The sequence below is a fragment of the Sminthopsis crassicaudata genome, chromosome 3 (assembly GCF_048593235.1).
Source record: "Sminthopsis crassicaudata isolate SCR6 chromosome 3, ASM4859323v1, whole genome shotgun sequence".
Taxonomy (NCBI): Eukaryota; Metazoa; Chordata; class Mammalia; order Dasyuromorphia; family Dasyuridae; genus Sminthopsis; species Sminthopsis crassicaudata.
Window position 1 is genome coordinate 125,810,711 of NC_133619.1, and position 18,841 is coordinate 125,829,551.

General features: G+C 53.9%; 1 non-coding gene across 1 annotated transcript; it reads right to left on the reverse strand.

Annotated features, from left to right (window-relative positions):
- Positions 1-512: 512 nt before the first annotated feature.
- On the reverse strand, positions 513-1,465 carry LOC141565298 (18S ribosomal RNA). The gene has a single exon (XR_012488974.1). It is a non-coding gene; the product is annotated as an 18S ribosomal RNA (ribosomal RNA).
- Positions 1,466-18,841: the final 17,376 nt, after the last annotated feature.

Below are 18,841 nucleotides of genomic sequence, written 5' to 3' on the forward strand. Positions count from 1 at the left end.
CCTTTTGATTCTCATTTAAATTTAAGTTAGGTTTACAGGTACTTTAGTTAAATTTAAAGTTGAACTTAAATTCGTTTTTTGGACAACCAGCTATCATTAAGTTCGATTAGGCTTTTCACCTCTATTGTAAAATCATCTCACTATTTTGCCATATAGACGAGTTCATTTTGTCAACTGTTCTACAATAGCTCACTTAATTTCGGGAAATCGGGCTTAAATTCTTTTTGTCCGGTTTGACTAGCTCAATCATTATGCAAAAGGTATAAGGTGTAATCTTTGCTTTTTATTGCTTGCAGGTTATTTAAAGGATCTTTCAAAGTTCCCTCATGGTACTTTCCTTATTGTGCTTATAAGTATCTGTTCTATCACCTATACTAGGATTAGTTAATGTTTTGAAGCTTTAAGTAAGATAATTTGGTTTATTGTGTGTTAGGACTAGGTCTTGCTCAAAATGGTCAGGGTTAGCTGAAATCTTTTAGGTGTAGGCTAAATGCTTTAGTTAAGCTACATTTTGATATTCCAAGTGCACTTTCCAGTACACTTACCATGTTACGACTTATCTCCTCTTTTTTACGTATACTTATTAGGTATAAGTAGGTTACTTTGTTGAGGAGGGTGACAGGCCGTGTGTGCGCACCCTATTGCCATTTTCAATTAAGCTCTCTATTCTTAATTTACAGCTAAATCATCCTTCATATCTTTATTTCAATAGACACTTCGTTATGTTCTAAAGTAGAAAATGTAGCCCATTGCTTCCCCATCCATATGCTACACCTTGACCTAACGTTTTTATGGTTTCATGATTTTGCTCACTTTTGAGCCCTATTGGGGTGAGCTGACGATGGCTGTATATAGACTGTTCGGCGAGAAGGGGTGAGGTGTATCGGGGTTTATCGATTACAGAACAGGCTCCTCTAGGAGGGTCTAGGGCACTGCCAAGTCCTTTGAGTTTTAAGCAGTGGTTTGTAGTTCTCTGGCGAGTAATTTCGTTATTTACCTCGGTTTATGGCTAAGCATAGTGGGGTCTCTAATCCCAGTTTGGATCTTAGCTTTAGTGGCTTCAGCAGGTGGTAAAGTCACGTTAGTTGTATATTTTAATTACAACTAAGGCTTATTACAGCACAGTTGATTTTTAACCTTATTGAAGAGTTATTTAGCTTAAACACACTTTACGCCGTTTTTCTGTTAATTTGGGTTAATCATATGACCATGGTGGCTGGCACGAGATTTACTAACCCTTTTTACTATAATTTAGTCAAACTTGCGTTTATTGCTCAATGTTAGTCACTGCTGTATCCCTTGGGGGTGTGGCTAAACAAGGTGTCATGGGCTACTCTTAGTAGTGTGCCCGATACCCGCTCCCTAAAGCTCTAGGCAGAGTTGGAAGGGCATACTCACCTGATTGCGGAGACTTGCATGTTTAGGTCTAATAAAAATGAACAGTAAGGCCAGGACCAAACCTTTGTGCTTGTGGAACTGATTAAAGTCCATCTGAGCATTTTCAGTGCTATGCTTTGGTTAAGCTACACAAACTAATAAAGGAAAAAAAAAAATTTTTATAAAAATTTAAATTTGTATGCTATGTGAGTATTGATTATTTTTTTACATTAAAAAAAAAGTAAACCAAGGTTTTGGTTTAAAAGTGAAATATGGTCAATTTAATATAGTTTGCGTAGTAAAATAAAATTTGTAATAGTAAATTCATATTTTGTAGTACTTTTTAATATTTTATGGTGCTTTTACATTCTGTAATACTCTGTTATATTCTGTAATAATTTATATTAGAAGTATCTAATAGTAGTTTAAGTGGGTTTAGGGTAAGTAGCTACTATTATATACAGGTTTAACCTATTTCTCCACGGTATTTTGTACCATACTAGAGGCCTATCATCCGGTTTTGGGGTTTGCCAGAAGGGATAAAATTTAGTAAGGGGGGGTAGGGGGGTTTAGCGGTAAAAAAAAATTTATAAATTATTATAAATTATTAATCCACGCATGTGCACACACACATACACACCCACACATGTGCACAAACACATACACACCCACACATGTGCACATATGCACATGCACATACACGTGCACACGCATATGTGCACACACATGCACACATGCATACGTACATACATACATATGTGCATATGCACGTACACATATGCGCATGTGCACACACGTGTGCACATCTGCATTCGTGCTCCTATGTAAAATGTGTTTTTCGTGTTCCTCCCCTCTGGATTTGGGGGGGGGGAGGATAAACACATGTTTATTGAGGTTTAAGTAATCATTAATATTTATGTCTTAATCAGTAATCATTAATATTTAGGTCTTAGCTAGAAGCAGGGTGGCAGGCTAGGTTAGGTTTAGAGGCAGGGCTTAGCTAGAGGCAGGGTGGCAGGCTACCTTTGGTTTAGAGTAAGGGCTTAGCTAGAGGCAGGGCAGCAGGCTAGCTTAGGTTTAGAGGCAGGTCTTAGCTAGAGGCAGGGTAGCAGGCTAGCTTAGGTTTAGAGGCAGGACTTAGCTAGAGGCAGGGTGGCAGGCTAGCTTAGGTTTAGAGGCAGGACTTAGCTAGAGGCAGGGTGGCAGGCTAGCTTAGGGTTAGAGACAGGACTTAGCTAGAGGCAGGGTGGCAGGCTAGGTTAGGGTTAGAGACAGCACTTAGCTAGAGGCAGGGTGGCAGGCTAGGTTAGGTTTAGAGGCAGGACTTAGCTAGAGGCAGGGTAGCAGGCTAGCTTAGGTTTAGAGGCAGGTCTTAGCTAGAGGCAGGGTAGCAGGCTAGCTTAGGTTTAGAGGCAGGACTTAGCTAGAGGCAGGGTGGCAGGCTAGCTTAGGTTTAGAGGCAGGACTTAGCTAGAGGCAGGGTGGCAGGCTAGCTTAGGGTTAGAGGCAGGTCTTAGCTAGAGGCAGGGTGGCAGGCTAGCTTAGGGTTAGAGACAGCACTTAGCTAGAGGCAGGGTGGCAGGCTAGGTTAGGGTTAGAGACAGCACTTAGCTAGAGGCAGGGTGGCAGGCTAGGTTAGGGTTAGAGGCAGGACTTAGCTAGAGGCACGGTGGCAGGCTAGGTTAGGTTTAGAGGCAGGACTTAGCTAGAGGCACGGTGGCAGGCTAGCTTAGGTTTAGAGACAGGTCTTAGCTAGAGGCAGGGTGGCAGGCTAGGTTAGGTTTAGAGACAGGACTTAGCTAGAGGCAGGGTGGCAGGCTAGGTTAGGGTTAGAGGCAGGACTTAGAGGCAGGGTGGCAGGCTAGCTTAGGTTTAGAGACAGGTCTTAGCTAGAGGCAGGGTGGCAGGCTAGGTTAGGTTTAGAGGCAGGACTTAGCTAGAGGCAGGGTGGCAGGCTAGCTTAGGTTTAGAGACAGGACTTAGCTAGAGGCAGGGTGGCAGGCTAGGTTAGGGTTAGAGGCAGGACTTAGCTAGAGGCAGGGTGGCAGGCTAGGTTAGGGTTAGAGGCAGGACTTAGCTAGAGGCAGGGTGGCAGGCTAGCTTAGGTTTAGAGGCAGCACTTAGCTAGAGGCAGGGTGGCAGGCTAGGTTAGGTTTAGAGGCAGGACTTAGCTAGAGGCAGGGTGGCAGGCTAGGTTAGGTTTAGAGACAGGACTTAGCTAGAGGCAGGGTGGCAGGCTAGGTTAGGGTTAGAGGCAGGACTTAGAGGCAGGGTGGCAGGCTAGCTTAGGTTTAGAGACAGGTCTTAGCTAGAGGCAGGGTGGCAGGCTAGGTTAGGTTTAGAGGCAGGACTTAGCTAGAGGCAGGGTGGCAGGCTAGCTTAGGTTTAGAGACAGGACTTAGCTAGAGGCAGGGTGGCAGGCTAGGTTAGGGTTAGAGGCAGGACTTAGCTAGAGGCAGGGTGGCAGGCTAGGTTAGGGTTAGAGGCAGGACTTAGCTAGAGGCAGGGTGGCAGGCTAGCTTAGGGTTAGAGGCAGGACTTAGCTAGAGGCAGGGTGGCAGGCTAGCTTAGGGTTAGAGGCAGGACTTAGCTAGAGGCAGGGTGGCAGGCTAGCTTAGGGTTAGAGGCAGGACTTAGCTAGACGCAGGGGGGTAGGCTAGCTTAGGGTTAGAGACAGGTCTTACGTAGAGGCAGGGTGGCAGGCTAGCTTAGGTTCAGAGGCAGGTCTTAGCTAGAGGCAGGGTGGCAGGCTAGCTTAGGTTTAGAGGCAGGGCTTAGCTAGAGGCAGGGTGGCAGGCTAGCTTAGGGTTAGAGACAGGTCTTAGGTAGAGGCAGGGTGGCAGGCTAGCTTAGGTTCAGAGGCAGGACGTAGCTAGAGGCAGGGTGGCAGGCTAGCTTAGGGTTAGAGACAGGTCTTAGGTAGAGGCAGGGTGGCAGGCTAGCTTAGGGTTAGAGGCAGGTCTTAGCTAGAGGCAGGGTGGCAGGCTAGCTTAGGTTCAGAGGCAGGACGTAGCTAGAGGCAGGGTGGCAGGCTAGCTTAGGTTTAGAGGCAGGATTTAGCTAGAGGCAGGGTGGCAGGCTAGCTTAGGTTTAGAGGCAGCACTTAGCCAGAGGCAGGGTGGCAGGCTAGCTTAGGTTTAGAGGCAGGACGTAGCTAGAGGCAGGGTGGCAGGCTAGCTTAGGGTTAGAGACAGCACTTAGCTAGAGGCAGGGTGGCAGGCTAGCTTAGGGTTAGAGACAGCACTTAGCTAGAGGCAGGGGGGCAGGCTAGCTTAGGTTTAGAGACAGCACTTAGCTAGAGCAGGGTGGCAGTCTAGCTTAGGGTTAGAGGCAGGACTTAGCTAGAGGCAGGGTGGCAGGCAAGCTTAGGTTTAGAGGCAGGACTTAGCTAGAGGCAGGGTGGCAGGCTAGCTTAGGTTTAGAGGCAGGACTTAGCTAGAGGCAGGGTGGCAGGCAAGCTTAGGTTTAGAGGCAGGACTTAGCTAGAGGCAGGGTGGCAGGCTAGCTTAGGGTTAGAGGCAGCACTTAGCTAGAGGCAGGGTGGCAGGCTAGCTTAGGGTTAGAGGCAGGACTTAGCTAGAGGCAGGGTGGCAGGCTAGCTTAGGTTTAGAGGCAGGACTTAGCTAGAGGCAGGGTGGCAGGCTAGCTTAGGGTTAGAGGCAGGTCTTAGCTAGAGGCAGGGTGGCAGGCTAGCTTAGGGTTAGAGGCAGGACGTAGCTAGAGGCAGGGTGGCAGGCTAGCTTAGGTTTAGAGGTAGGACTTAGCTAGAGGCAGGGTGGCAGGCTAGCTTAGGGTTAGAGGCAGCACTTAGCTAGAGGCAGGGTGGCAGGCTAGCTTAGGGTTAGAGGCAGGTCTTAGCTAGAGGCAGGGTGGCAGGGTAGCTTAGGGTTAGAGGCAGGTCTTAGCTAGGGGCAGGGTGGCAGGCTAGCTTAGAGTTAGAGGCAGGTCTTAGCTAGAGGCAGGGTGGCAGGCTAGCTTAGGGTTAGAGGCAGGACTTAGCTAGAGGCAGGGTGGCAGGCTAGCTTAGGGTTAGAGGCAGGTCTTAGCTAGAGGCAGGGTGGCAGGCTAGCTTAGGGTTAGAGGCAGGACTTAGCTAGAGGCAGGGTGGCAGGCTTGCTTAGATTTAGAGGCAGGGCTTAGTTAGAGGCAGGGTGGCAGGCTTGCTTAGATTTAGAGGCAGGGCTTAGAGGCAGGGTGGCAGGCTAGCTTAGGTTTAGAGGCACGACGTAGCTAGGGGCAGGGTGGCAGGCTTGCTTAGATTTAGAGGCAGGGCTTAGCTAGGGGCAGGGTGGCAGGCTAGCTTAGGGTTAGAGGCAGGTCTTAGCTAGAGGCAGGGTGGCAGGCTTGCTTAGATTTAGAGGCAGGGCTTAGAGGCAGGGTGGCAGGCTAGCTTAGGTTTAGAGGCACGACGTAGCTAGGGGCAGGGTGGCAGGCTTGCTTAGATTTAGAGGCAGGGCTTAGCTAGGGGCAGGGTGGCAGGCTAGCTTAGGTTTAGAGGCAGGTCTTAGCTAGGGGCAGGGTGGCAGGCTAGCTTAGGTTTAGAGGCAGTTCTTAGCTAGAGGCAGGGTGGCAGGCTAGCTTAGGGTTAGAGACAGCACTTAGCTAGAGGCAGGGTGGCAGGCTAGCTTAGGGTTAGAGGCAGGACTTAGCTAGAGGCAAGGTGGCAGGCTAGCTTAGGTTTTGAGGCAGGACTTAGCTAGAGGCAGGGTGGCAGGCTAGCTTAGGTTTAGAGGCAGCACTTAGCTAGAGGCAGGGTGGCAGGCTAGCTTAGGGTTAGAGACAGCACTTAGCTAGAGGCAGGGTGGCAGGCTAGCTTAGGGTTAGAGGCAGGACTTAGCTAGAGGCAAGGTGGCAGGCTAGCTTAGGGTTAGAGGCAGTTCTTAGCTAGAGGCAGGGTGGCAGGCTAGCTTAGGTTTAGAGGCAGCACTTAGCTAGAGGCAGGGTGGCAGGCTAGCTTAGGTTTAGAGGTAGGACTTAGCTAGAGGCAGGGTGGCAGGCTAGCTTAGGGTTAGAGACAGCACTTAGCTAGAGGCAGGGTGGCAGGCTAGCTTAGGTTTAGAGGCAGGACTTAGCTAGAGGCAGGGTGGCAGGCTAGCTTAGGTTTAGAGGCAGGACTTAGCTAGAGGCAGGGTGGCAGGCTAGCTTACGGTTAGAGGCAGGACTTAGCTGGAGGCAGGGTGGCAGGCTAGGTTAGGGTTAGAGGCAGCACTTAGCTAGAGGCAGGGTGGCAGGCTAGCTTAGGGTTAGAGGCAGCACTTAGCTAGAGGCAGGGTGGCAGGCTAGCTTAGGTTTAGAGGCAGGACTTGGCTGGAGGCAGGGTGGCAGGCTAGCTTAGGTTTAGAGGCAGGACTTAGCTAGAGGCAGGGTGGCAGGCTAGCTTAGGGTTAGAGGCAGGACTTAGCTAGAGGCAGGGTGGCAGGCTAGCTTAGGGTTAGAGGCAGGTCTTAGCTGGAGGCAGGGTGGCAGGCTAGCTTAGGTTTAGAGGCAGGGCTTAGCTAGAGGCAGGGTGGCAGGCTAGCTTAGGTTTACAGGCAGGACTTAGCTAGAGGCAGGGTGGCAGGCTAGCTTAGTGTTAGAGGCAGGTCTTAGCTAGAGGCAGGGTGGCAGGCTAGCTTAGGGTTAGAGGCAGCACATAGCTAGAGGCAGGGTGGCAGGCTAGCTTAGGGTTAGAGGCAGCACTTAGCTAGAGGCAGGGTGGCAGGCTAGCTTAGGGTTAGAGACAGCACTTAGCTAGAGGCAGGGTGGCAGGCTAGCTTAGGTTTAGAGGCAGGTCTTAGCTAGAGGCAGGGTGGCAGGCTAGCTTAGGGTTAGAGGCAGGTCTTAGCTAGAGGCAGGGTGGCAGGCTAGGTTATGTTTAGAGGCAGGACTTAGCTAGAGGCAGGGTGGCAGGCTAGGTCAGGGTTAGAGGCAGGACTTAGCTAGAGGCAGGGTGGCAGGCTAGCTTACGGTTAGAGGCAGGACTTAGCTGGAGGCAGGGTGGCAGGCTAGCTTAGGTTTAGAGGCAGCACTTAGCTAGAGGCAGGGTGGCAGGCTAGCTTAGGGTTAGAGGCAGCACTTAGCTAGAGGCAGGGTGGCAGGCTAGCTTAGGTTTAGAGGCAGGACTTAGCTAGAGGCAGGGTGGCAGGCTAGCTAAGGTTTAGAGGCAGGACTTAGCTAGAGGCAGGGTGGCAGGCTAGCTTAGGTTTAGAGGCAGGACTTAGGTAGAGGCAGGGTGGCAGGCTAGCTTAGGTTTAGAGGCAGGTCTTAGCTAGAGGCAGGGTGGCAGGCTAGCTTAGGGTTAGAGGCAGGTCTTAGCTAGAGGCAGGGTGGCAGGCTAGGTTATGTTTAGAGGCAGGACTTAGCTAGAGGCAGGGTGGCAGGCTAGGTCAGGGTTAGAGGCAGGACTTAGCTAGAGGCAGGGTGGCAGGCTAGCTTACGGTTAGAGGCAGGACTTAGCTGGAGGCAGGGTGGCAGGCTAGCTTAGGTTTAGAGGCAGGACTTAGCTAGAGGCAGGGTGGCAGGCTAGCTTAGGTTCAGAGGCAGGACGTAGCTAGAGGCAAGGTGGCAGGCTAGCTTAGGGTTAGAGACAGCACTTAGCTAGAGGCAAGGTGGCAGGCTAGCTTAGGTTTAGAGGCAGGTCTTAGCTAGAGGCAGGGTGGCAGGCTAGCTTAGGGTTAGAGGCAGGGCTTAGCTAGAGGCAGGGTGGCAGGCTAGCTTAGGGTTAGAGGCAGCACTTAGCTAGAGGCAGGGTGGCAGGCTAGCTTAGGTTTAGAGGCAGCACTTAGCTAGAGGCAGGGTGGCAGGCTAGCTTAGGGTTAGAGGCAGGACTTAGCTAGAGGCAGGGTGGCAGGCTAGCTTAGGGTTAGAGGTAGGACTTAGCTAGAGGCAGGGTGGCAGGCTAGCTTAGGGTTAGAGGCAGGACTTAGCTAGAGGCAGGGTGGCAGGCTAGCTTAGGTTTAGAGGCAGGACTTAGCTAGAGGCAGGGTGGCAGGCTAGCTAAGGTTTAGAGGCAGGACTTAGCTAGAGGCAGGGTGGCAGGCTAGCTTAGGGTTAGAGGCAGCACTTAGCTAGAGGCAGGGTGGCAGGCTAGCTTAGGTTTAGAGGCAGGACTTAGCTAGAGGCAGGGTGGCAGGCTAGCTAAGGTTTAGAGGCAGCACTTAGCTAGAGGCAGGGTGGCAGGCTAGCTTAGGGTTAGAGGCAGGACTTAGCTAGAGGCAGGGTGGCAGGCTAGCTTAGGGTTAGAGGCAGCACTTAGCTAGAGGCAGGGTGGCAGGCTAGCTTAGGGTTAGAGGCAGCACTTAGCTAGAGGCAGGGTGGCAGGCTAGCTTAGGGTTAGAGGCAGCACTTAGCTAGAGGCAGGGTGGCAGGCTAGCTTAGGGTTAGAGGCAGCACTTAGCTAGAGGCAGGGTGGCAGGCTAGCTTAGGTTTAGAGGCAGGACTTAGCTAGAGGCAGGGTGGCAGGCTAGCTTAGGGTTAGATGCAGGTCTTAGCTAGAGGCAGGGTGGCAGGCTAGCTTAGGTTTAGAGGCAGGACTTAGCTAGAGGCAGGGTGGCAGGCTAGCTTAGGTTCAGAGGCAGGACGTAGCTAGAGGCAGGGTGGCAGGCTAGCTTAGGGTTAGAGACAGCACTTAGCTAGAGGCAGGGTGGCAGGCTAGCTTAGGTTTAGAGGCAGGTTTTAGCTAGAGGCAGGGTGGCAGGCTAGCTTAGGGTTAGAGGCAGGGCTTAGCTAGAGGCAGGGTGGCAGGCTAGGTTAGGTTTAGAGGCAGGACTTAGCTAGAGGCAGGGTGGCAGGCTAGGTTAGGGTTAGAGGCAGGACTTAGCTGGAGGCAGGGTGGCAGGCTAGCTTAGGTTTAGAGGCAGGACTTAGCTGGAGGCAGGGTGGCAGGCTAGCTTAGGGTTAGAGGCAGGTCTTAGCTAGAGGCAGGGTGGCAGGCTAGGTTAGGGTTAGAGGCAGGACTTAGCTAGAGGCAGGGTGGCAGGCTAGCTTAGGTTTAGAGGCAGGACGTAGCTAGAGGCAGGGTGGCAGGCTAGCTTAGGGTTAGAGGCAGCACTTAGCTACAGGCAGGGTGGCAGGCTAGCTTAGGGTTAGAGGCAGGTCTTAGCTAGAGGCAGGGTGGCAGGCTTGCTTAGATTTAGAGGCAGGGCTTAGAGGCAGGGTGGCAGGCTAGCTTAGGTTTAGAGGCAGGTCTTAGCTAGAGGCAGGGTGGCAGGCTAGCTTAGGTTTAGAGGCACGACGTAGCTAGGGGCAGGGTGGCAGGCTTGCTTAGATTTAGAGGCAGGTCTTAGCTAGGGGCAGGGTGGCAGGCTAGCTTAGGTTTAGAGGCAGTTCTTAGCTAGAGGCAGGGTGGCAGGCTAGCTTAGGTTTAGAGGCAGCACTTAGCTAGAGGCAGGGTGGCAGGCTAGCTTAGGGTTAGAGACAGGTCTTAGCTAGAGGCAGGGTGGCAGGCTAGCTTAGGGTTAGAGGCAGGACTTAGCTAGAGGCAGGGTGGCAGGCTTGCTTAGGTTTAGAGGCAGGACTTAGCTAGAGGCAGGGTGGCAGGCTAGCTTAGGGTTAGAGGCAGGACTTAGCTAGAGGCAAGGTGGCAGGCTAGCTTAGGGTTAGAGGCAGTTCTTAGCTAGAGGCAGGGTGGCAGGCTAGCTTAGGTTTAGAGGCAGCACTTAGCTAGAGGCAGGGTGGCAGGCTAGCTTAGGTTTAGAGGTAGGACTTAGCTAGAGGCAGGGTGGCAGGCTAGCTTAGGGTTAGAGACAGCACTTAGGTAGAGGCAAGGTGGCAGGCTAGCTTAGGGTTAGAGACAGCACTTAGCTAGAGGCAGGGTGGCAGGCTAGCTTAGGGTTAGAGGCAGGACTTAGCTAGAGGCAGGGTGGCAGGCTAGCTTAGGGTTAGAGGCAGGACTTAGCTAGAGGCAGGGTGGCAGGCTAGCTTAGGGTTAGAGGCAGGTCTTAGCTAGAGGCAGGGTGGCAGGCTAGCTTAGGGTTAGAGGCAGGACTTAGCTAGAGGCAGGGTGGCAGGCTAGCTTAGGTTTAGAGGCAGGACTTAGCTAGAGGCAGGGTGGCAGGCTAGCTTACGGTTAGAGGCAGGACTTAGCTGGAGGCAGGGTGGCAGGCTAGGTTAGGGTTAGAGGCAGCACTTAGCTAGAGGCAGGGTGGCAGGCTAGCTTAGGGTTAGAGGCAGCACTTAGCTAGAGGCAGGGTGGCAGGCTAGCTTAGGTTTAGAGGCAGGACTTAGCTAGAGGCAGGGTGGCAGGCTAGCTTAGGTTTAGAGGCAGGACTTAGCTGGAGGCAGGGTGGCAGGCTAGCTTAGGGTTAGAGGCAGCACTTAGCTAGAGGCAGGGTGGCAGGCTAGCTTAGGTTTAGAGGCAGGACTTAGCTAGAGGCAGTGTGGCAGGCTAGGTTAGGTTTAGAGGCAGGACTTAGCTAGAGGCAGGGTGGCAGGCTAGCTTAGGTTTACAGGCAGGACTTAGCTAGAGGCAGGGTGGCAGGCTAGCTTAGGTTTACAGGCAGGACTTAGCTAGAGGCAGGGTGGCAGGCTAGCTTAGTGTTAGAGGCAGGTCTTAGCTAGAGGCAGGGTGGCAGGCTAGCTTAGGGTTAGAGGCAGCACATAGCTAGAGGCAGGGTGGCAGGCTAGCTTAGGTTTAGAGGCAGGTCTTAGCTAGAGGCAGGGTGGCAGGCTAGCTTAGGGTTAGAGGCAGCACTTAGCTAGAGGCAGGGTGGCAGGCTAGCTTAGGGTTAGAGGCAGCACTTAGCTAGAGGCAGGGTGGCAGGCTAGCTTAGGGTTAGAGGCAGGACTTAGCTAGAGGCAGGGTGGCAGGCTAGCTTAGGGTTAGAGACAGCACTTAGCTAGAGGCAGGGTGGCAGGCTAGCTTAGGTTTAGAGGCAGGTCTTAGCTAGAGGCAGGGTGGCAGGCTAGCTTAGGGTTAGAGGCAGGTCTTAGCTAGAGGCAGGGTGGCAGGCTAGGTTATGTTTAGAGGCAGGACTTAGCTAGAGGCAGGGTGGCAGGCTAGGTCAGGGTTAGAGGCAGGACTTAGCTAGAGGCAGGGTGGCAGGCTAGCTTACGGTTAGAGGCAGGACTTAGCTGGAGGCAGGGTGGCAGGCTAGCTTAGGGTTAGAGGCAGTTCTTAGCTAGAGGCAGGGTGGCAGGCTAGCTTAGGGTTAGAGGCAGGAATTAGCTAGAGGCAGGGTGGCAGGCTAGCTTAGGTTTAGAGGCAGGACTTAGCTAGAGGCAGGGTGGCAAGCTAGCTTAGGGTTAGAGGCAGGACTTAGCTAGAGGCAGGGTGGCAGGCTAGCTTAGGGTTAGAGGCAGGACTTAGCTAGAGGCAGGGTGGCAGGCTAGCTTAGGTTTAGAGGCAGGACTTAGCTAGAGGCAGGGTGGCAGGCTAGCTTAGGGTTAGAGGCAGCACTTAGCTAGAGGCAGGGTGGCAGGCTAGCTTAGGGTTAGAGGCAGCACTTAGCTAGAGGCAGGGTGGCAGGCTAGCTTAGGTTTAGAGGCAGGACTTAGCTAGAGGCAGGGTGGCAGGCTAGCTAAGGTTTAGAGGCAGGACTTAGCTAGAGGCAGGGTGGCAGGCTAGCTTAGGGTTAGAGGCAGGACTTAGCTAGAGGCAGGGTGGCAGGCTAGCTTAGGGTTAGAGGCAGCACTTAGCTAGAGGCAGGGTGGCAGGCTAGCTTAGGGTTAGAGGTAGGACTTAGCTAGAGGCAGGGTGGCAGGCTAGCTTAGGGTTAGAGGCAGGACTTAGCTAGAGGCAGGGTGGCAGGCTAGCTTAGGTTTAGAGGCAGGACTTAGCTAGAGGCAGGGTGGCAGGCTAGCTAAGGTTTAGAGGCAGGACTTAGCTAGAGGCAGGGTGGCAGGCTAGCTTAGGGTTAGAGGCAGCACTTAGCTAGAGGCAGGGTGGCAGGCTAGCTTAGGTTTAGAGGCAGCACTTAGCTAGAGGCAGGGTGGCAGGCTAGCTAAGGTTTAGAGGCAGCACTTAGCTAGAGGCAGGGTGGCAGGCTAGCTTAGGGTTAGAGGCAGGACTTAGCTAGAGGCAGGGTGGCAGGCTAGCTTAGGGTTAGAGGCAGCACTTAGCTAGAGGCAGGGTGGCAGGCTAGCTTAGGGTTAGAGGCAGCACTTAGCTAGAGGCAGGGTGGCAGGCTAGCTTAGGGTTAGAGACAGCACTTAGCTAGAGGCAGGGTGGCAGGCTAGGTTAGGGTTAGAGGCAGGTCTTAGCTAGAGGCAGGGTGGCAGGCTAGCTTATGTTTAGAGGCAGGTCTTAGCTAGAGGCAAGGTGGCAGGCTAGCTTAGGGTTAGAGACAGCACTTAGCTAGAGGCAGGGTGGCAGGCCAGCTTAGGTTTAGAGGCAGGTCTTAGCTAGAGGCAGGGTGGCAGGCTAGCTTAGGTTTAGAGGCAGGACTTACCTAGAGGCAGGGTGGCAGGCTAGGTTAGGGTTAGAGGCAGCACTTAGCTAGAGGCAGGGTGGCAGGCTAGCTTAGGTTTAGAGGCAGGACTTAGCTAGAGGCAGGGTGGCAGGCTAGCTTAGGTTCAGAGGCAGGACGTAGCTAGAGGCAAGGTGGCAGGCTAGCTTAGGGTTAGAGACAGCACTTAGCTAGAGGCAGGGTGGCAGGCTAGCTTAGGTTTAGAGGCAGGTCTTAGCTAGAGGCAGGGTGGCAGGCTAGCTTAGGGTTAGAGGCAGGGCTTAGCTAGAGGCAGGGTGGCAGGCTAGCTTAGGGTTAGAGGCAGGTCTTAGCTAGAGGCAGGGTGGCAGGCTAGCTTAGGTTTAGAGGCAGGTCTTAGCTAGAGGCAGGGTGGCAGGCTAGCTTAGGGTTAGAGGCAGGACTTAGCTAGAGGCAGGGTGGCAGGCTAGCTTAGGGTTAGAGGCAGGGCTTAGCTAGAGGCAGGGTGGCAGGCTAGCTTAGGGTTAGAGGCAGGTCTTAGCTAGAGGCAGGGTGGCAGGCTAGCTTAGGTTTAGAGGCAGGACTTAGCTAGAGGCAGGGTGGCAGGCTAGCTTAGGTTCAGAGGCAGGACGTAGCTAGAGGCAGGGTGGCAGGCTAGCTTAGGGTTAGAGACAGCACTTAGCTAGAGGCAGGGTGGCAGGCTAGCTTAGGTTTAGAGGCAGGTCTTAGCTAGAGGCAGGGTGGCAGGCTAGCTTAGGGTTAGAGGCAGGGCTTAGCTGGAGGCAGGGTGGCAGGCTAGCTTAGGTTTAGAGGCAGGACTTAGCTGGAGGCAGGGTGGCAGGCTAGCTTAGGGTTAGAGGCAGGTCTTAGCTAGAGGCAGGGTGGCAGGCTAGGTTAGGGTTAGAGGCAGGACTTAGCTAGAGGCAGGGTGGCAGGCTAGCTTAGGTTTAGAGGCAGGACGTAGCTAGAGGCAGGGTGGCAGGCTAGCTTAGGGTTAGAGACAGCTCTTAGCTAGAGGCAGGGTGGCAGGCTAGCTTAGGGTTAGAGGCAGCACTTTGCTAGAGGCAGGGTGGCAGGCTAGCTTAGGTTTAGAGGCTGGACTTAACTAGAGGCAGGGTGGCAGGCTAGCTTAGGGTTAGAGGCAGGTCTTAGCTAGAGGCAGGGTGGCAGGCTAGCTTAGGGTTAGAGGCAGGTCTTAGCTAGAGGTAGGGTAGCAGGCTAGCTTAGGTTTAGAGGCAGGACTTAGCTAGAGGCAGGGTGGCAGGCTAGGTTAGGGTTAGAGGCAGGACTTAGCTAGAGGCAGGGTGGCAGGCTAGCTTAGGGTTAGAGGCAGGTCTTAGCTAGAGGCAGGGTGGCAGGCTAGCTTAGGTTTAGAGGCAGGGCTTAGCTAGAGGCAGGGTGGCAGGCTAGCTTAGGGTTAGAGACAGGTCTTAGGTAGAGGCAGGGTGGCAGGCTAGCTTAGGGTTAGAGACAGGTCTTAGGTAGAGGCAGGGTGGCAGGCTAGCTTAGGTTCAGAGGCAGGACGTAGCTAGAGGCAGGGTGGCAGGCTAGCTTAGGTTTAGAGGTAGGACTTAGCTGGAGGCAGGGTGGCAGGCTAGCTTAGGTTTAGAGGCAGGACGTAGCTAGAGGCAGGGTGGCAGGCTAGCTTAGGGTTAGAGGCAGCACTTAGCTAGAGGCAGGGTGGCAGGCTAGCTTAGGTTTAGAGGCAGCACTTAGCTAGAGGCAGGGTGGCAGGCTAGCTTAGGTTTAGAGGCAGCACTTAGCTAGAGGCAGGGTGGCAGGCTAGCTTAGGTTTAGAGGCAGGACTTAGCTAGAGGCAGGGTGGCAGGCTAGCTTAGGTTTAGAGGCAGGTCTTAGCTAGAGGCAGGGTGGCAGGCTAGCTTAGGGTTAGAGGCAGGTCTTAGCTAGGGGCAGGGTGGCAGGCTAGCTTAGAGTTAGAGGCAGGTCTTAGCTAGAGGCAGGGTGGCAGGCTAGGTTAGGGTTAGAGGCAGGACTTAGCTAGAGGCAGGGTGGCAGGCTAGCTTAGGGTTAGAGGCAGGTCTTAGCTAGAGGCAGGGTGGCAGGCTAGCTTAGGTTTAGAGGCAGGACTTACCTAGAGGCAGGGTGGCAGGCTAGGTTAGGGTTAGAGGCAGCACTTAGCTAGAGGCAGGGTGGCAGGCTAGCTTAGGTTTAGAGGCAGGACTTAGCTAGAGGCAGGGTGGCAGGCTAGCTTAGGTTCAGAGGCAGGACGTAGCTAGAGGCAAGGTGGCAGGCTAGCTTAGGGTTAGAGACAGGTCTTAGCTAGAGGCAGGGTGGCAGGCTAGCTTAGGTTTAGAGGCAGGTCTTAGCTAGAGGCAGGGTGGCAGGCTAGCTTAGGGTTAGAGGCAGGGCTTAGCTAGAGGCAGGGTGGCAGGCTAGCTTAGGGTTAGAGGCAGGTCTTAGCTAGAGGCAGGGTGGCAGGCTAGCTTAGGTTTAGAGGCAGGTCTTAGCTAGAGGCAGGGTGGCAGGCTAGCTTAGGGTTAGAGACAGGACTTAGCTAGAGGCAGGGTGGCAGGCTAGCTTAGGTTTAGAGGCAGGTCTTAGCTAGAGGCAGGGTGGCAGGCTAGCTTAGGGTTAGAGGCAGGGCTTAGCTAGAGGCAGGGTGGCAGGCTAGCTTAGGGTTAGAGGCAGGTCTTAGCTAGAGGCAGGGTGGCAGGCTAGCTTAGGTTTAGAGGCAGGACTTAGCTAGAGGCAGGGTGGCAGGCTAGCTTAGGTTCAGAGGCAGGACGTAGCTAGAGGCAGGGTGGCAGGCTAGCTTAGGGTTAGAGACAGCACTTAGCTAGAGGCAGGGTGGCAGGCTAGCTTAGGTTTAGAGGCAGGTCTTAGCTAGAGGCAGGGTGGCAGGCTAGCTTAGGGTTAGAGGCAGGGCTTAGCTGGAGGCAGGGTGGCAGGCTAGCTTAGGTTTAGAGGCAGGACTTAGCTGGAGGCAGGGTGGCAGGCTAGCTTAGGGTTAGAGGCAGGTCTTAGCTAGAGGCAGGGTGGCAGGCTAGGTTAGGGTTAGAGGCAGGACTTAGCTAGAGGCAGGGTGGCAGGCTAGCTTAGGTTTAGAGGCAGGACGTAGCTAGAGGCAGGGTGGCAGGCTAGCTTAGGGTTAGAGACAGCTCTTAGCTAGAGGCAGGGTGGCAGGCTAGCTTAGGGTTAGAGGCAGCACTTAGCTAGAGGCAGGGTGGCAGGCTAGGTTAGGTTTAGAGAAAGCACTTAGCTAGAGGCAGGGTCGCAGGCTAGGTTAGGGTTAGAGGCAGCACTTTGCTAGAGGCAGGGTGGCAGGCTAGCTTAGGTTTAGAGGCTGGACTTAACTAGAGGCAGGGTGGCAGGCTAGCTTAGGGTTAGAGGCAGGTCTTAGCTAGAGGCAGGGTGGCAGGCTAGCTTAGGGTTAGAGGCAGGTCTTAGCTAGAGGTAGGGTAGCAGGCTAGCTTAGGGTTAGAGGCAGGTCTTAGCTAGAGGCAGGGTGGCAGGCTAGCTTAGGGTTAGAGGCAGGTCTTAGCTAGAGGCAGGGTGGCAGGCTAGCTTAGGTTTAGAGGCAGGGCTTAGCTAGAGGCAGGGTGGCAGGCTAGCTTAGGGTTAGAGACAGGTCTTAGGTAGAGGCAGGGTGGCAGGCTAGCTTAGGGTTAGAGACAGGTCTTAGGTAGAGGCAGGGTGGCAGGCTAGCTTAGGTTCAGAGGCAGGACGTAGCTAGAGGCAGGGTGGCAGGCTAGCTTAGGTTTAGAGGTAGGACTTAGCTAGAGGCAGGGTGGCAGGCTAGCTTAGGTTTAGAGGCAGGATTTAGCTAGAGGCAGGGTGGCAGGCTAGCTTAGGTTTAGAGGCAGGACGTAGCTAGAGGCAGGGTGGCAGGCTAGCTTAGGTTTAGAGGCAGCACTTAGCTAGAGGCAGGGTGGCAGGCTAGCTTAGGTTTAGAGGCAGCACTTAGCTAGAGGCAGGGTGGCAGGCTAGCTTAGGTTTAGAGGCAGGACTTAGCTAGAGGCAGGGTGGCAGGCTAGCTTAGGTTTAGAGGCAGGTCTTAGCTAGAGGCAGGGTGGCAGGCTAGCTTAGGGTTAGAGGCAGGTCTTAGCTAGGGGCAGGGTGGCAGGCTAGCTTAGGGTTAGAGGCAGGTCTTAGCTAGAGGCAGGGTGGCAGGCTAGCTTAGGGTTAGAGGCAGGACTTAGCTAGAGGCAGGGTGGCAGGCTAGCTTAGGGTTAGAGGCAGGTCTTAGCTAGAGGCAGGGTGGCAGGCTAGCTTAGGGTTAGAGGCAGGACTTAGCTAGAGGCAGGGTGGCAGGCTAGCTTAGGGTTAGAGGCAGGACTTAGCTAGAGGCAGGGTGGCAGGCTTGCTTAGGGTTAGAGGCAGGTCTTAGCTAGAGGCAGGGTGGCAGGCTAGCTTAGGGTTAGAGGCAGGACTTAGCTAGAGGCAGGGTGGCAGGCTAGCTTAGGTTTAGAGGCAGGTCTTAGCTAGAGGCAGGGTGGCAGGCTAGCTTAGATTTAGAGGCAGGGCTTAGAGGCAGGGTGGCAGGCTAGCTTAGGTTTAGAGGCAGGTCTTAGCTAGAGGCAGGGTGGCAGGCTAGCTTAGGTTTAGAGGCACGACGTAGCTAGGGGCAGGGTGGCAGGCTTGCTTAGATTTAGAGGCAGGGCTTAGAGGCAGGGTGGCAGGCTAGCTTAGGGTTAGAGGCAGGACTTAGCTAGAGGCAGGGTGGCAGGCTAGCTTACGGTTAGAGGCAGGACTTAGCTGGAGGCGAATTTAGGGTTAGGGTTAGAGGCAGGACTTAGCTAGAGGCAGGGTGGCAGGCTAGGTTAGGGTTAGAGGCAGGTCTTAGCTAGAGGCAGGGTGGCAGGCTAGCTTAGGGTTAGAGGCAGGTCTTAGCTAGAGGCAGGGTGGCAGGCTAGCTTAGAGTTAGAGGCAGGACTTAGCTAGAGGCAGGGTGGCAGGCTAGCTTAGGGTTAGAGGCAGGTCTTAGCTTGGGGCAGGGTGGCAGGCTAGCTTAGAGTTAGAGGCAGGTCTTAGCTAGAGGCAGGGTGGCAGGCTAGCTTAGGGTTAGAGGCAGGGCTTAGTTAGAGGCAGGGTGGCAGGCTTGCTTAGGGTTAGAGGCAGGTCTTAGCTAGAGGCAGGGTGGCAGGCTAGCTTAGGGTTAGAGGCAGGTCTTAGCTAGAGGCAGGGTGGCAGGCTAGCTTAGGGTTAGAGGCAGGACTTAGCTAGAGGCAGGGTGGCAGGCTAGCTTAGGTTTAGAGGCAGGACTTAGCTACAGGCAGGGTGGCAGGCTAGCTTAGGTTTAGAGGCAGGACTTAGCTAGAGGCAGGGTGGCAGGCTAGCTTAGGTTTAGAGGCAGGACTTAGCTAGAGGCAGGGTGGCAGGCTAGGTTAGGGTTAGAGGCAGGACTTAGCTAGAGGCAGGGTGGCAGGCTAGCTTAGGTTTAGAGGCAGGTCTTAGCTAGAGGCAGGGTGGCAGGCTAGCTTAGGTTTAGAGGCACGACGTAGCTAGGGGCAGGGTGGCAGGCTAGCTTAGGGTTAGAGGCAGGACTTAGCTAGAGGCAGGGTGGCAGGCTAGCTTAGGGTTAGAGGCAGGGCTTAGCTAGAGGCAGGGTGGCAGGCTAGCTTAGGTTTAGAGGCAGGTCTTAGCTAGAGGCAGGGTGGCAGGCTAGCTTAGGGTTAGAGGCAGGTCTTAGCTAGGGGCAGGGTGGCAGGCTAGCTTAGAGTTAGAGGCAGGTCTTAGCTAGAGGCAGGGTGGCAGGCTAGCTTAGGGTTAGAGGCAGGACTTAGCTAGAGGCAGGGTGGCAGGCTAGCTTAGGGTTAGAGGCAGGTCTTAGCTAGAGGCAGGGTGGCAGGCTAGCTTAGGGTTAGAGGCAGGACTTAGCTAGAGGCAGGGTGGCAGGCTTGCTTAGATTTAGAGGCAGGGCTTAGTTAGAGGCAGGGTGGCAGGCTAGCTTAGGGTTAGAGGCAGGTCTTAGCTAGAGGCAGGGTGGCAGGCTAGCTTAGGGTTAGAGGCAGGTCTTAGCTAGAGGCAGGGTGGCAGGCTAGCTTAGGGTTAGAGGCAGGTCTTAGCTAGAGGCAGGGTGGCAGGCTAGCTTAGGGTTAGAGGCAGGACTTAGCTAGAGGCAGGGTGGCAGGCTTGCTTAGATTTAGAGGCAGGGCTTAGAG